We start from the raw sequence: 18,269 nt of genomic DNA, 5'->3' as shown, positions 1-18,269 counted from the left end.
TCCAAGTTGATCTACAGATTCAGTGCAAGTCCTATCAGAATCCCACCTGATTTCTTTGCAGAAACCAACAATTCTAAAATTCCTATGGAACTGCAAAGGACTCAAGCTTGAAAATGAAGAGTTGAAAGACATACTTTTCGGATTTCAAACTTACCGCAAAAGTACAATAATCAAGTTAGTGAGGTACTGGCATAGGAGAGACATATGAATCAATGGAATTAGAAATGATACTTCAAAAATAAGACCGCAGGAGTTCCCATTGTGGCACAGTGGAAACAGAATCCAACTAGGAACCGTGAGGTTGCAGGTTCGATCCCTGGCCTTGCTCAGTGGGTTAAGGATCTGGCGTTGCCATGAGCTGTGGTGTAGGTCACAGACACGGCTCGGATCCCGAGCCGCTGTAGCTGTGGTATAGGCCAGCAGCTGTAGTTCCGACTCAACCCCAGCCTGGGAACCTCCATATGCTGCGGGTGTGGCCTTAAAAAGCAGCCAAAAAAAAAAAAAGCCCATATAATTATGGTCAAGTGATTTTTCACAAGATTGCCAAAACAATTCAATGAAATGGAAGAATAATCTTTTCAATAAATGGTACTGGAGCAACCAGATGTCCACATGAAAAAGAGTGAAGGTGGACCCCACCTCAAAGATGCCATATAAAAAACTAACTCAAAGTAGATCATTGATATAAATGTAAGACTATATAGCTCTTGGCAAAAACTAAGAAGAAGAAAAAAATAGATGGGGAGTTCCTGTTATGTCTCAGTGCTAACAAGCCCGATTAATATACAAAAGGATGTGGGTTCAACCCCTGGCCTCACTCAGTGGGTTAAGGATCTGGTGTTACCATGAGCTACGGGTGTAGATCACAGACTTGGCTCAGATCTGGAGTTGCTGTGGCTGTGGGGTAGGCTGGCAGCTGCAGCTCTGATTGGACCCTTAAACTGGACTTTTCCAAATGCTGCAGGTGTGGCCCTAAAAAGAGAAAAAGATGTAAATCTTCATGATCTTGGATTAGGTGAAGATTTCTTAGATGTAACACCAAAAGCATAAGCAGCAAAAAGAAAATAGGTAAACTGAATTTCATCAAAATTAAAAACGTGTTTCGATGGGCACCATCAAGAAATTGAAAAGGCAATTCAAGGAATGGGGAAAAAAATTTGCAAAGCAGATATCTCATAAATGAGTTACCCAGAATATACAAAGAACTATTATAACTCAACCAATTAGAAGTGGATAAAAGATTTGAATCAACATTCCTTCAAAGAATACATATATATATATACACACACGAATAACCAAAAAGTACACAAAAAGATGCTCAATGTTATTAGTCATTTGAGAAGTACAAATCAAAATCACAATGAAATACTGCTTCGCATCTGCTAAAATGGCTATAACTTTAAAAACAGGAGTATTATTCAGCAATAAAAAAAGAATGAACCTGATACTAGACACAGCATGGATAAACCTTGAAAACATTATGCTAAGATAAAGAAGCCAAAAGCAAAAGACCACATTTTGTACGACTCCATTTATATGAAAGGTCCAGAAAGGGCAAATCCATGGAGACAGAAAGCAGATTAGCAGTTGTCAGCAGCTGGGGGTAGAGGAAGAGGAGAGTGACTGGGTACCAGGTTTCTTTGAGGGTGATGAAAATGGTCTGTAATTAGACAATGGTGATGGTCGTGCAACTCTTGAGTATAGAGAAAAAAGAAACACTTAAATGTACAGACACACAGGAGAAAAGTTACTCTGCTCTATGTAAAGGGTGAAGCAGTGGAGTCAGGGAGGCTTTAGATTTCCTGGTAAGGGTTATTGAAGAGAGGCAGAGGCAGTGGTGACAAACTTAAGAAGACTGAGTACAGGGACATAGATAAAGAGGGCATACCATGGTGGTTAAAGTCGTGGGTCTTAAATGTAATTGTAATGTATACATGTAAGGATAACCTGACCCCCTTGCTGTACAGTGGGAAAATAAAAAAATTATTAAAAATAAAATAAAATAAAATAAAGTCGTGGGTCTTAAAGAAAAAGACACCTTAATTTCAACCTCAGCTCTGCCACTTATTCTTTGTGTGATTTAAGGTTAGTTTCTTAGCCTATCTGAGCTTTGGTTCCCTCATTTATAAAATGGAACAGTGCTGGGCACTGTTCTAGGTACACAGTATAGAACAGCAGACAAAACAGACAGAATTTGCCTTCATGTAGTTTATATTTCAATGGTGACAATTATATAAGCTATATACAAAAGTATAAATAAATAAATGACAAATTATATTTATAATTTACAGATTCTATTTCTACCAACATGATTATGTACATCTATATAGTTCATATATGCACTATATGTATATAATCATAAGCTGATTTGGAGAAAAATACGTTAGGGAAGGAAGATGGATAGATGAGAGCCGATATGAGAAGGGGAGAGGTTGAGCGTCTAGGGTGGTCAGAGAAGTTCCCATGGAGAGGAAAACATTTGAGAAAAGACTTGAAGTAAGAAAGTGACCAAGAGTATATCTAGGATGGGGAGTAGTCAAGGTAAAAGAAACCAGCAGATTTGAGGCAGGGGTCTGCCTGAGGAGTTTGAGAAACATCCAGGAAGCCAATGGCCGGAGCAGAGCGAGGGAAAGGGTGAATGATTAAGAAAGGAAGTCAGAGAGGTTATGGGGTCCCATATGAAGTGGGACATGGTCTTGTAGGCCGTTTTAAAGACTTTGCCTTTTATTCTGAATGAAATGGAGAGTTTTGAGCAGAGAAAGAACATGCTGTAGCTTAGGTTTAAAGAAGATTATTTAGGAGTTCCCGTCGTGGCGCATTGGATTAAGGATCTAACATTGTCACTACAGTGGCTCTTGTTGATGCCGTGGCGTGGGTTAAATACATGGCCTTGGAATTTCCACATGCCACAGGCACAACCAAAAAAAAAAAAATTATTTGGACTACTGTGGGAAAAAGGGATCCTAAGTAAACAAGGGCAGAAATTGGTATAACAAATGTGAAATTGTTACAGTAATCCAAATATGATGATGGGGAGTTCCCGTCGTGGCGCAGTGGTTAACGAATCCGACTAGGAACCATGAGGTTGCGGGTTCGGTCCCTGCCCTTGCTCAGTGGGTTAAGGATCCGGCGTTGCCGTGAGCTGTGGTGTAGGTTGCAGACGCGGCTTAGATCCCGCGTTGCTGTGGCTCTGGCATAGGCGGGGGGCTACAGCTCCGATTCGACCCCTAGCCGGGGAATCTCCATGTGACTCGGGAGCGGCCCAAAGAAACAGCAAAAAAAAAAAAAAGACCAAAAAAAAAAAAAAGATTGATAAATATGATGATGGATGATAGTTTGGGGCAGGGTGTTAGCACTGGAGATAAAGGAGGTAGGAAGTTGTCAGATTTGTATATATTTTGAAGTTAGGGCCCACTGGACTTGCTCAAGGATTAACTCTCCTTAATATGAGAGAAAGAAAAGAGTTAAGGAGGATGCCAGTTTTTTTTTGTCTGAGCAACTGGAGTGATGGAATTGCCTTTTACTAAGATAAAGAAGACCGTGTGAGAAACCAATGTGGGGAGAAAGACTTTGGTCATGGAGTAGGTTTAAGACACCTTTTTAGACACACACAACGGAATGTTAGAGATGAAAGTGGAATGAGTGTGGCGTTCAGGAGAGAGGCCTGAGGTAGCATATCCTTGCATATGTGGGCATTTTAAGCCATGAGACTGGGTGGGACCCTCTGTCCGATGAATGTCTGTAGATCCAAGGAGTCCTACTACTGAACCCTGCGCCCCTCCAATGTTCTAGCTCAGGGGAATGAAGAACTGCAAAGGAAACTGCAAAGGAGCAGCAGTGAGCTTAGAGGAAAACCAGGAGAGTATGGTGTCTGTCCTGGAGCTGAATCAAGAAAAGCTCTTCAGGAGGAAATAAGGAAGGCAGGAGTGAGCAGATGTGTCAAACCTGATCATAGGGCGAGTTTGATGAGGACTGAAATTGACCTCCGATTTGTCAGAGCGGAGGTCTGTGGTGTCCTTAGTAAGAACAATTCCAGTTAAGAAAAGGGGTCAAGCCTGATTAAAGTGGGCTCAGGAGAGAATGAAAAGAAAGGACGTGGTGTCAGGGAATACAGATTATCCTTCAGAGATGGTTAGTTGACATGGAAAGCAAGAAATAGGGTGGTAACTGAAAGGGGATATGGAGTCAAGAGTGACTTCTTTTTTGTAGGATGAGAAGGAACGTGGTACTTTTTTAAGCTGATGGGATGATCCTTTGGAACGTGAAGTATTGATGATAGAGGTCAGAGAGAGAACAGATGGCACGTAGGGGGAATGATGGGCTCTTAAGTACCAAAGGCAGGATGGAGTATGCTGCTATGGGGGCCGATGGGGGAGCTATCTGGTGAGAGGGAAACGGCCTGGGAAGTCGCTAGAAGTTTGAGGAAAGAAAAGGTGTGAAATAATCATTTAGGGAGAGTGGATGGACTTTCAAAATAAAATGATTCCCAGGGAGCACCAAAGGCCCCCTTGAGGTTAATGAAGTTCAAGAGTCCAGCTGACACTGTTGTGAGTTTTTCTGCATCTACTTTTCCAAAGGTTAAAATGTAAGCGAAGCGTTAGATTGTCCAGGGTAGGAATTTTGTGAGGCAAAATAACACAGTGAGAGAGGCAAGCGAGGAGACATATCAAGGGAATGATTATAACATTGGACCTTGGAAGTGAAGTGGGTAAAAATAGAAGTGAGAGAATATGAAACAGTAAGCGTTGGCGAATAGGTGTTAGGATCACTAGACGGTAGAGCTGGGGCGGGGGTGGGAGGGTCAAAGAACTGCTAGAGTGAGTCAGCTAGATAGACAAGAGAGGTAGAAAGTTAAGAAAGATTTTTGCTAGATCAATAATAAATGGAAACAATCCCTAAAATAATAGTCGTAGTAAGACCTCAAAGTGCTCACTATATAGTGGGGAGGACAAAGCAGAATGAAATGAATGGAATGGTGCATGCAATGGCTGGGCCCAAAAAAAGTCTTCAAGTAAGTGTGAGGGTCAGATAAAGGAAAGTTTGCAAACAAGGTGGCATTTGAGATGAGCCTGGAAATGGAGCAAGTGCAGAGCATAGTCTGATAAAACAGTTATATGCAGCAAGTGTTCAGTACAAGTGTTCAGTTGGACCATGGGTCAGGTGCTATGTCAAGAGAGGAAACTAGAGAACAGGCTGGGGCCGGGTTACGAGATCTTTGAAAATGCCAAGCAGATGCCTGAGCATTTTTTGAAGGTAATAGTGAGGTTAGGGGTCCTTCTATATAGTTGAGTCCATTTATTAGCATGATATGAAGTCATATTGGTTTCTGTATTTTTGATCAGTTTAAAGTCTTTCTTCTCAGGAGTTCCCTGGTGGCCTAGTAGATTAAAGATCCACTGCCGTGGTACAAGTTCCATCCCCTAACCCAGGAAATTTTGTGTGCCATGTGGCTGACAAAAAGGACTTTCTTCTCCATTATGTACTTAGGTCATTTTTTTTTTTTTCTTTTTAGGGCTGCACCTGCGACATATGAAGGTTCCCAGGCTAGGGGTTGAATCAGAGCTGCAGCTGCCAGCCTATGCCACAGGCACAACAGCACCAGACCTGAGCCATGTCTGCAACCTATACCAAAGCTCATGGCAACGCAGGATCCTTAACCCACTGAGTGGGACCAGGGATCAAATCTGCATCCTCATGGATACTAGTCAGGTTCCTTACTGCTGAGCCACAATGGGAACTCCTATTTAGGTCCTATTTAGAATTTTTACATTTCGCTAGGATTTCCTGATTGTCCTTTTATTTCCCCTCTACTGCACTGATACTGCTATTTCTTTTCAAACAGTGTGCTGCTACATGCCCATTCACTTTCTCTCCAGTAGACTTCAATTCCATCTCCCAGTGTTGGTAGGAAAGCCGAGCATGTGATATCTTATGAGTCTGAAACTCCTGCTAGAAAGTTGTGGGAAATAGGCTGCCTATGATTAGCACTCTGCTGTCCAGAGCATAGGACTGGTTGCAGCAGATAAAGTGGAAGGTAAAAAGTCACATTCTCCAAGGTCAAGGAAGACAGAGAGGTACAGTCTTGCAACTGAGGTATGACAGGTTTTTCACGCACTCAGTATCAATACCAATAACGAGGCCAATCTCTTCCCAAGCTATTTTTATGATGTCATTTGAAGCAACCACAAACTCTGTCTTCACAGACTAACCTGATAAGTGTTGAAACCTGGGGGGGAGGTTATCACAGACTAACCTGATAAGTGTTGAAACCTGGGGGGGAGGTTATCACAGACTAACCTGATAAGTGTTGAAACCTGGGTGGGGGGAGGTAGGGTGCCTTCCAGCTCTGGTCTGCTCTAGTTTTTCTGTTATCATTTATTCTTTATTAAACTTATAACACGTGGCAGGCACTTTTCCAAGCATGTGTGAGACTCCCTTCACTCCCCCTGCCCAACTCCTGTTATGAATTATGTTGGGCTTTTCTTGTGTAAAACATTTGAAAAAAAATAGTGTGTTAGAAGGAGGTTTATTTCATGTAACGCATTTGAAAGAAAATCATGTAAAGGGTTTTGTTTGTTTTGTTTTGGTTTGGTTTGGTTCCGCAGCTAAAACAATAAAACCACCAGAAAGGCAGACAGCGTCATTTTGTACTGCCCTCAAGTGGTGACCCAAATGTCTTTTCCTGTTTGCAGTTTAAGGGGAAAAAATGGGTTTTCAGAAATGCTCACAAGTATCTAAAGGTAGGAGCGCTGAATCTCTCTTCTTAAGAAGGAGTTGCTGAGGCCCATCCTTGTTGTCATCAGCATGCAAACCTCTCCTAGTTTCTCTTGTCTTTGAAGAGCTATTTTACAACCCTGACTCTCTGGTTCTATTTCTCTGCTCCCCTTCAGAGCCAAATTTCTCTAAAGAATTATCTGCTTACTGTTTCTGCTTACTCATCTCCAATTTATTGTTAAACTTTTTACTCTAAAGTAATTCCAAACTTTCAGAAGAGTTGTAAGAATATTACAGAGAATTCCCATATACTCTTCACCCAGGTTAACCAAAAGTTAATATTTTGCCATAGTCTCTTTATCTAAGTGTGAATGTATGTACAGAGGGGGGAGTCCTTTTTTTTGGCCACCCCCCTGGCATATGGAGCTTCCAGGCCAGGGATCAGATCTGAGCCACAGATGCGACCCAAGCTTCAGCTGCAGCAACTACTGTTGCCTGCCTCCAGGGATTGAACCTTTGTCGCAACACTGCCAAGAGGCCAATGATCCCGCAGAGCCAGTTGCACCACAGTGGGAACTCCTGGAGGGGGGAGTTCTGAACCATTAGAATTGTAGTATTTACCCCAATGCTGTAAATATTTCAGTGTGTGTTTTGTAAGAACGAGGACATTCGTTACGTACCTATTTATTCCTCTCCTCACCTCCCACCCCCAATATGATGATTAAATTCAAGAAATTTAACATTGATATAATCCTTCTATGTAGTCCATATTCCAAGTTCACTTCTTGGTCTGATAACCGCCTACGTAGCAGTTTTCCCTCCTTTACAGGGTCTGATCTGGTGCCTGACCCCTAATTATGCATTGCATTGAACTCTCCTGACTCCTCAGTTTCTTTTAATCTAAAATAGATTGTTATTCATGATACTGACTTTAAAAAAAAGTTCAAGCCAGTGTTTTGTAGAATTTCCTTCTATTTGGGTTTGTGGTCCTATTTCCTTATGATGAGATTTACAGTTTTCTTTCTTTTTTCTTTTTTTTTAGAGTGGACAGGAATACTACCTACAGGATGTTCTGTCCTTAGTGTCACATGAGGAGTAACATGGTGTTACCTGGTCCCATTATTGATGATATTTATTTCGATCAGTTGGTTAAGGTGGTATCTTCCAGATATCATCACTGTAAAGTTAGCGTTTTTTCCCCTATGTCAGTAACGAGTAATCCATGGAGAAGTACCCTGAGACTATGTAAATATCCTGTTCCTCTTCAAAACTTTTGCCCAAAGTTTTCACCATTCACCGGTAATTCTTGCCTGAGTCAATTACTACGATAATTGCAAAATGGTGATTCTTTAGCACCATTGTTTCACCTACATTTTTTTTTTTAGGACCGCTCCCCTGTCATATGGAGGTTCCCAGGCTAGGGGTCCAATTGAAGCTATTGCTGCCAGCCTATGCCACAGCCACAGCAACCAGCAACGCTGGATCCACTGATCGAGGCCGGGGATCGAACCCACCTCACGGTTCCTGGCCAGATTTGTTTCCACTGGGCCACGATGGGAACTCCTCATCTACATTTTTTGGCTAGCATTCTACGGTAAGCAAGATCTTGCCCCTCTCTCCTATATGTTTATTTATTTATTTATTTTTAGGGCCACACCCAAGCATATGGAAGTTCCCAGGCTAGGGGTCGAATTGGAGTTGTAACTGCTGGCCTACACCACAGCCACAGCAACCAGCAACTCCAGATCCCAGCCACATCTGCGACCTATACCCCAGCTCACAGCAATGCCAGAACCTTAACCCACTGAGCGAGGCCAGGGATCAAACCCTTGTGCTCATGGATGCTAGTCAGGTTTGTTACTGCTGGGCCACAATGGGAACACCCTCTCCTTTGATTTATGTGTTTATTTATTATCATCAGTACAAAACTCATGGATTCTTATTTTATTTAACAGGTTATAATTCATTATTGTCATTATTCATTTTATTCTTCCACTTGTCATAGATTTGGCCAGTGAAAGCTCCTCTAATCCGGCTTCAGTGTCCTTCAGATACATACTTTTTTAAAAAATAGCATTTCCTTGCTTTCTGGTACAATACAATGTTCCGGGTTAATCTTGTACTTCCCTGTCCAGCCTTGGACATCCCCCTCTCCAAAAGAACACTCCTTTTAGTGGAGAATGGTATTTAGAAAGCAAAATCTGGGCACCAGATACATCCATTGCTACTGTGGACTAATTGCTTCCGGGCCCTTTAAGTAAACAGAGCCAAGGAGGAAAGGCAACTTAATATAGTTGAACTATTTTTAATCATGAATTCACTACTGGTACCTCTCATTCCAATTCACCACCACAGGTTTCTTTCTGTTATTCCTGATTTGCATTTCCCTTTTCCCACAGTTGAGAACTTTGGCTTCCAATAGCATCCATGGCTTTTTTTTTTTTTAATTGACATCTTTTTTTCATTTGTTCACTGTTATGATACATACAAAATATTTCCAGAATTGCTATATCCATTCCACTAAAGAAAATAATCTATGAAATAGGGTTCAATAATTGCAGTTCTGTTTTGTTTTTAGACTAAGGGAATATGGTCAAAATCTTGTGTTTAAAAGCTATTTGGATTCATTTTTTATCTTCCTTCAGAGTGGTTATATTACTTATTTAAATGTCGTTAGGGGAGTTCCTGGTGCAGCAGAAACAAATCCAACTAGGACCCATTTTCGGGTTGTGGGTTCCGATCCCTGGCCTCATTCATTGGGTTAAGGATCTGGCATTGCCGTGAGCTGTGATGCAGCTCGCAGACGTGGCTCCGATCCTCTGTTGCTGTGTCTGTGGCATAGGCTGGCAGCTGTAGCTCTGATTAGACCCCTAGCCTGGGAACCTCCATATGCCGCCAGTGTGGCCCTAAAAAGAAAACAAAATAATAGCAAATGTAGTTAGACTTATTCGTGTCTGTTTATGTTCAGTTTTAGGATCCCTTTCATTCTTGTTGATTGTCCAGTCAACACTGTCCAAAAGTCAAATCCATAAACAACACACATGGAACACTTCATGAAGGTGTGTGTCATCTGTATGTAGGAGTTGTTTTCTGTGTTGTTGGAGTTTCACTATATGTGCTGACAAAGTAAGAATACCTCCAGCTCACAGCTGTAGCTCTGCTTCAGCCCCTAGCCTGGGAGCTTCCATATGCTGCCAGTGCAGCCCTAAAAACAACAACAACGGAGTTCCTATTGTGGCGCAGTGGTTAACGAATCCGACTAGGAACTGTGAGGTTGCGGGTTCGATCCCTGGCCTTGCTCAGTGGGTTAAGGCTCCGGCGTTGCCGTGAGCTGTGGTGTAGGTTGCAGACAAGGCTTGGATCCTGTGTTGCTGTGGCTGTGGCATAGGCCGGTGGCTACAGCTCCGATTTGACCCCTAGCCTTGGAACCTCCAAATGCCGCAGGAATGGCCCTAGAAAAGACAAAAATAAATGAATAAATAAATAAAAATTAAAAAATAACAAAAAGAATACCTCCAGTTCATTTTTCAACCCACTGTATGCTTACTTAAGACCCCTCACCCGATACACACTTCAATGAAGTGGCTCTTATGAAGATCACTAGTGACCAACATCTTTCTATCATTTTATTTGACCTTTCCACACTCTGCTGACCTCTGCAGTATTCTTGAAACACTCTCCTCTCTTGGTTTCTGATACCCTTCTCTTCTGGTTTTACTCTCTGCTCACAGGTCTCTCCTCATTCCCCATGTCTATTCAAACACCCTGCAATGTGCTGCTCCTCGGGCCTCATGGCTCCCTTCGCTTCCCTCTGTGTAGTCCCTTCCTAGCCCATCTCAACCACGGCTGAGCCCACGAATGCTGGCGTGGTAATGACTTCCAAAGAGCTGTCTTCACCCCAGACCTCTCTCTGGTCTCGAAACTTAGAACTACCTGCCGAACTGACACCCACTTAAAGAGCTCAGTGACATCTTCAGTTTAACATGTTTAAAATAGGACTCCTCATCTCCCTGTCCAACCCTCTTCCCCAGGCTCCTCTCTCTCAGTAAATACCGCCGCCAATCTGCCTGGTTGCTCTATAGTCAGAAACCTAGGAGACCGTCTTGATTCCTCTATTTCCTTCAGACACAATGTCCAGTCCATCTGCAAAATAAGAAAACCTTACCTCCTGGACTTCCTGTCGTGGCACAATGGTTAACAAATCCGACTAGGATCCATGAGGTTGTGGGTTCGATCCCTGGCCTTGCTCAGTGGGTTAAGGATCTGGCATTGCCATGAGCTGTGGTGTGGGTCTCAGACGCGGCTCCGATCCTGCTTTGCTGTGGCTCTGGCGTAGGCCGGCGGCTACAGTTCCGATTAGACCTCTAGCCTGGGAACTCCACATGCTGAGGGTGCGGCCCTAGAAAAGGCAAAAAGACAAAAAAAAAAAAAAAGAAAGAAAGAAAGAAAGAAAACTTTACCTCCAAAAATAAGTCAGAGGAGTCCATTTTTATGTCTCCATTACTATCTCTTCACTCATCAGCTCTCACCCAGACTCATCAAATTCATCACTAGCCTCTCATTTATCCCCAACACATTCATTCTCCATTTAGTAGCTACCATGACCTTTTTGAAAACACATAATATAAGCGTACATATATCAGGTGTTTGTTATGTGTCAAGAACAGCTGTAAGCACTTTACATATATTTAATCTTCACAACCACTCTGCGAAGTAAAAACCAACTTATCTTAATTTTATAGACAGGGAAACTGTAGCACAGAGACATTAAGTAATGGCCCCAGGTCCCACAGCTGGTAAATAGTAGAACTTGGGCTTGAACCTAGACTGACTTTTTAGCCTTTGCGCTTACCTACCACATGACACGGGATCATGTTCTTACCCAACCTCAAATATTTTCAGGACTTCTCTCTACACAGGGACTAAATACCCAGCTCCATTTCAAGGCCTGCTGAGTCCTTTGACGTGCTTCTTGCTTACTCCTCCAAACTCATCTCATGCTGCTTCCCTTTCCTTCACTTCCCTCTAACCACAGGGCTTGTTTTGTTGCTTTCTAGCTTCTTTGAACGTAAGTCCTTTCCTGCCAGCAGACATTACACATCCTCTGCCTTAAATACCCTTCTCCCTGCCCCTTCTCATTCTACAGGTCTCACTTTAGTTGTCTGTTCTGAGGGCATCTCCCCCACGACGGTGTTTCTTAAGGAGCTTCCCTCCTGGTATGTTCTACGTAAGCCGCGTACTTGTTTTCTTTTTAGTCCTTACAGAAATTTGTAATTTTATACATTTGTTTGGTTACCTGTTTTGCCTCTCTTCCCTACTAAAATTAAGGTTAGCTGTGAATGCAGAGGCTGAGTCTTAGTCACTTTTATCCATTCAGAGCCTAATGCAGTGCCTAGTTCATGGAAGGAACTCTAGAAATATCTGTTGAATAAATGCATCTCTTTTGCTACATCACTGCTTCCACTCACTCCTAATTCTGCTTCCTCAGCACTGTGGTTTATCCCAGCCCAGGCTCGGTTTTCTCCCATACATACCCCTCCTCGACCTCATGATCTCTCCTTTTGTTTATAGTTCTTATTGCTACTAATTGCCTCAATCACTTCATGTTTCCCAACTCAAACTCCTGAGAGAGAACTATTGCTTTGTTCAACTCGTTTTTAGAAGCCAGGCCATATTTGTGGGTTGCTGGCAAGCTCATGGGTTGCTTGCCTTTGGGTCAGATTCCCAGTCCCGGTCTAAACAGCTGTGTTTGGCAGGGTGTGGGGTGGTGATGGCCTACATAGTACTGTTTCATTTCCTTTCTGGGACTTTCATCTTGACTCATAACCCAGAGCACTGTCAGACCCATCATTTGAATGTCCAGTGAAATGTTCTAAAGGAGCTTGATGATACTTGAACTTCCCCCTAAGGCAGAGCAATCGTAAACCTATTCTGGTAAACACGGTAGGTTCATTACTATCTTTCACTTTAGTCCGAATCTAGATTTTCATATATGAAGGGCAGAATTCTCAACTTCAGTTGCCCATAAAGAACAATATTTCCCATGAGACTTTATCATTCTGGCAAGTATTCCCGGTCCAAACTATGAAGACATAGGGCTTTGAGGGAGACAGTGGTTCATATCTAAGGAAACAGAGCAATGCAATGTACTACAGAGATGAGAAAGAACCTATACTCAACCTAGCCATGATGCACCAGAATGGAAATTAGTAAGTGCTCAATAAAGAGATTTTGAATCTGACAAGCTAAAGAGCATTTATATATAAAGGCCAGAGCATTTTATATATAATCTTATTTAATCCTACCACAACTTTAAAAGGCGGGTCTTCTTATAACCTTCATTTTTCAAGATCAGAGAGTTAAAGTGACCTGAGTAAGGTCACACATCTAATGTGACGTAGAGAAGGAAGTGGAGCCCAGTAGGGCACCATTGCACCAAGCTTTCAGCTGTGTGCAGTCTGATGAGTCTACTAGCAAGTTATGCTGTCCTGCAACTTCAGGATTGTTTGAATGGAAACTGACGACCAGGTCAAATATGATCCTCACATCTGGGACCTTCATTATTCATAGGAAAGGAAAATCAATTCTACAGACACCAGCACAATTTAGGAAGAAAGCTGGCTAGGATGGTACTTCCCCATGTAACAATACAGAAAAATATCAACATCTAAACAAATGATACCACGAGAGGAATGTAAGAGCAATAATAACTAATCTTTGCACAGCACTTTATGATTAACAAGGGACAGTCCTCCTATTACCCAATTTGTTCCTCAGATCACCCTTTTGTGATAGTTATTATCATTGCCATTTCACAGATGAAGAAACTGAGGTTTTAAAAAGTTAATGCAGTATGAAGTGTGGACATATATTATTTTGTGGTCTCCCAGCCTCCATTCCACCTTTTTTTTTCTTTTAAGATTTTTATTTTTATTGCTGTACCCATGGTGTATGGAAGTTCCTGGCCAGAAATTGAATATGAGCCACAGCTGCAACTTAGGTTGCAGCCACAGCAATGCCAGACCCTTTACCCCAGCCGGGGGTTGGAACCCAGGCCTGCACAGAGACCCAAACTGCTACGATCAGATTCTTAACCCACTGTGCCACAGCAGGAACTCCTCCTCCTTTTGTTAACGATACTCTGTGTTTTCTTTGGAGATAAAACACCTTCTACCACAGCAACATGATTGGATCAGCATGTGCACATGGTACATCAGATCTCTAAGCATCACCCTTAGAACTTTTGTTTGGGCTTTTGTTCAAACTGCTGAGATGGAGGAACTCTCCTAAGCCTACGGATATGAAGTTAATGGCTACCACCACAGGAAAAAAAATTATGTATAAATTTTAAACTCACAGAAGAAAATTCAGCCTAGCCAATAGAAAGCAAAAATGCAAAACTGGAAACATAAGCCTCCCAGACTTCAGAATATACTATAGACAGAGCTGCAATAATCAAAACACATGGTACTGGCACAAAAAAGGACACATAGCTCAATGGAACAGAATAGAGAGCTCCGAATAAACCTAAATACTTATGATCAATTAATCTTTGACAAAAGAGGCAAGAATATACAATGGACAAAAGACAGTGTCTTCAGCAAGTGATGTTGGAAAAGCTGGACAGCTGCATATAAATCATTGAAGTTAGAACACACTCTCACTCCATACATAAAAATAAACTCAAAATGCCTTAACAACTTGGAAGTTGCTGCTGCGACCCAGCAGGTGTTGTTTCTGTGGCAGCATAGGTTTGATCCCCAGCATGGCATAGTGGGTTAAAGGATCTAATGTTGCCACAGCTGTGGCGTAGGTTGCAGCTGCTGCTCGGATTCAATCCCTGGCCTGGTCATAAAAAAAAGTCTACAGGAGTTCCCGTGGTGGCCCAGTGGTTAATGAATCCGACTAGGAACCATGAGGTTGCAGGTTTGATCCCTGCCTAGCCTTGCTCAGTGGGTTAAGGATCTGGTGTTGCCGTGAGCTGTGGTGTAGGTCGGTGGCTACAGCTCCGATTCGACCCCTAGCCTGGGAACCTCCATATGCTGCGGGAGCAGCCCTAGAAATGCCAAAAAGACAAAAAAATAAAAAATAAAAAATAAAAAAATAAAAGTCTACAAATAATAAATGCTGGAGAGGGTGTGGAGAAAAGGGATCCCGCTTACATTTTTGGTGGGAATGTATATTTGTGCAGCCACTATGGAGAACAGTGCGGAGGTTCCTTAAAAAACTGAAAACAGAGTAACTATATGATCGAGCAAGCCCACTCCTGGGCATTTATCCAGTGAAAACTCTTAATTTAAAACGACACATGTACCCCAGTGTTCAGAGCAGCCCTATTTACAACAGCCAAGACATAGAAGCAACCTAAATGCTTCATATATATATGAATCACTTTGGTACACACTAGAAATTAGCACAACACTGTAAATTCGCTATGTTTCAATAAATAATAAAGAAAGCAGAGGAATACTCTGGTAGCCTAGTGGGTTAAGGATCTAGTGTTGTCACTGATATGTCTCAGCTCACTGCTGTGACATGGGTTTGATGCCTGGCCTGGGAACCTCCAAATGCCACAACTACGGCTGAAAAAAAAAAGCAGAAATGGAGGTTAAAAATAAAAAAATAGGAGTTCTCTGTGCCATAGCAGGTTAAGGATCTGGTATAATCACTGCAGTGGCTCTGGCTTGGGAACCTCCACATGCCATGGGCATGGCCAAAATAAAATAACAAATAACAAATAATAAGAATATATAGAACATGGATGGCAGGATTAACTCTTCATATATTACATTAAATGCAATATATTAATCTCACCAATTGGATTTTTAAAATTATATCCAACAATAAATTGGTCATCAGAGACACACTTAAAACATAAGGAGATAGAAAGACTTAAAAAAAAAAAAATGAAAGAAAACACACCAGGAAAACATGAACTGGGTTGTGATTGTAATATCTGTCAGAAAGGAATTTATTTTTTTTTGTTTTTGTCTTTTTGCCATTTCTTGGGCCACTGCCTCAGCATATGGAGGTTCCCAGGCTAGAGGTCTAATCGGAGCTGTAGCCACCGGCCTACGCCAGAGCCACAGCAACGCGGGATCCGAGCCGCATCTGCGACCCACACCACAGCTCACGGCAACGCTGGATCCTTAACCCACTGAGCAAGGCCAGGGATCGAACCCACAACCTCATGGTTCCTAGATGGATTCATTAACCACTGAGCCATGACGGAAACTGCAGGAATTTTATTTTATTTTTAAATTTTATTGGAATGTAGTTGACTTACAATGTTGTATTAGTTTCAAGAATGCAGCAAACAGGAAGGAATTGTAGTCTTAAAAGATAATAAATGATAAAAAGTCACTACATATTCATAAGCAGTAGGCACATACAAATGCGACAGGTAAAACACACAGATGCACCTAATTATATAGTCTTAAAATATACAGAACTTCAGGGAGAAATAGATAGATGCATAATTGTAGCTGAAGACTTTGATAATCCCCCCCAGAAACTAATATATCAAGGCCTCAATTACCATATTTTATCACTTCTACACCTTATACAAGACTGGCTTGAGGAGGACTAAAAATGTAATAAATATGAAAAACAAAATTATAGAAGAAAAATATAGGAAAAACTCAATTTGGAGGTGTACAGCTCAGTGGCAGAATGGTGGTGATCAAAAGACAAGTCCTGGAAGGAAACAGAAAAAAAGTTCAGTCTATATTCAGAATGGATGGAACTATGCATGGATATTTTTTCTTGTAAATTACATTAAATTATGAAATAACATTTGTACAATCGATGAAAATAAAGGCAAAAAATTAACTAAGGGAAAACAGCAGCTTTAACAAAATACATTCAAATGGACCTTTACTGTTCACTCCTCCTCCAAAATTCTGCATGAAAAATCAGTATCTTCATCTGGTGATATTTGAAAATATGTAACAATTGGTAGACCAATCAGAGCAGACATTGGTAGGAAATGATGCTATCAGACTGGCATCCCTAAAATATAGATTCTTCACACACCAGCCCTTCAGCCCAAGACAATGCTCAGATTCAGCAATTGAACACTTGCTCTTTTTCACCCTGGGAAGATATAAAGGTGAAGGGTGCCAAAATATGCTCCTCCAAAATATGCCACTTTGGCATAAGGATTTTTTCGAGCTGAAGGCATTTGAAAAACAGCAGATACAAAAGGGACACTGTGATCTCCCCTTTCCTCCTGAGCACAGGAGATAAAACTCCCATGTAGGAGCTGCCCTCCACATACCAGGAGAAAAGAAACAGTCTTATCAAGCTGAGACCAAGAGCGTTCTACACAAACTGACATTGTTAAAATAACTCTTATCATCTTTCAGCCTCCCTGTGTTAGTTACTTTCCCACAGCTGCCCCTCTTGGCTTAACTCAGCATTAAAGCATTTAGGTTTTGCCACTTCTTTGGTTCTTTGTTTCCTTATGGGGGTTCTTGTGTCACATAAAACTTACATTAAATAGAAGTTCCCACTGTGCCCTAGAGGGTTAATGATCTGGCTTGTCTCTGTGGAGGCGCTGGTTCTCTGCCTGGCCCAGAGAAGTGGGTTAAAGATCGAGCATTGCCGCAGTTATCATATAGGCTGCAGGTGTGGCTCGGATTCGACCCCAAGGCCTGGGAACTTCCATATACTGCAAATGGCACAAAAAAGGGGAAAAAAAAAAAAAGCAGAACTTACATTAAATAAATTTGAATGTTTTCTCTTGTTAATCTGTCTTATGTCAATGAAATTCTCAGGTCCAACTGAAGACCCTAAAAGGGTAGAGGTAAAGTTTTGCCTCCTCTGCAAAGGCAAGTTTCCCAAACAAGAATATTTCAATGATTGTAGTGCCCAGAAACTACAGCAGACACCAATCTACAAGAAAGAAGGAAGAAGGAATTCTTGCTGCTCCTCCCTGACCTCACCACCCCACTCCTATTACCCAGGTGCCATGCTCTTTGACTCTGAAATATGGTTCACACATATCCTTCTCCAACAGACAGACTTTTATTTTTCAAGAGCTGATTCAAAAATTACTTTGTTCATGAACTCTTCCTGAGACCACCAGCCAGAGTTGCGTTCACTCTTTCAACTAATATTTATTGAGCATCTACTATGTTCCAGACCCAAATTTGTAGCTCTATGCTATCATTTGATAATTGTGTCTGGGCCTGACTCTCCAGCTAGACTGGGATTAGTCCTTGGTGTAGTCCCAGTAAAATAAAGGAAGGAAGGAAGGTGCAGCATTTAATCCTCACAGACAAGCCTGCAACTGTGAAAAATGAGGCACAGGAAAGTTAGACTACCGGCCCAAGGTAATACAGCGGTGGACCAAGACTCAATCATGGTGGCCTTAAACACCTGGCAACCACATTAGTTGTATCACTTCTTAATATGAAAAAGCTTTTACACTTCACTCAACTACTTGTTTGTTTGTTTGCCCACAGCAAGTGTAAGTTCTCCAGCCAGGGATCAAACCCACTTCACAGCAGTGACAGGAGGAGCCACAGCGGTGACAACGCCAAATCCTTAAC

The 18,269-nt window shown here is 41.9% G+C and overlaps 1 long non-coding RNA gene across 1 annotated transcript; it reads right to left on the bottom strand.

Moving 5' to 3' along the window:
- Window positions 16,045-18,258, bottom strand: LOC110261231. Its single transcript, XR_002345205.1, has 2 exons — window positions 17,434-18,258; window positions 16,045-16,410 (listed from the first exon to the last, which is right to left on the bottom strand). It is a non-coding gene; the product is annotated as an uncharacterized LOC110261231 (long non-coding RNA).

The sequence above is a fragment of the Sus scrofa genome, chromosome 6 (genome assembly GCF_000003025.6).
Source record: "Sus scrofa isolate TJ Tabasco breed Duroc chromosome 6, Sscrofa11.1, whole genome shotgun sequence".
Lineage (NCBI taxonomy): Eukaryota > Metazoa > Chordata > Mammalia > Artiodactyla > Suidae > Sus > Sus scrofa.
Note: the sequence above shows the minus strand (reverse complement) of the source record. Positions and strands in the feature narration are given on the sequence as shown.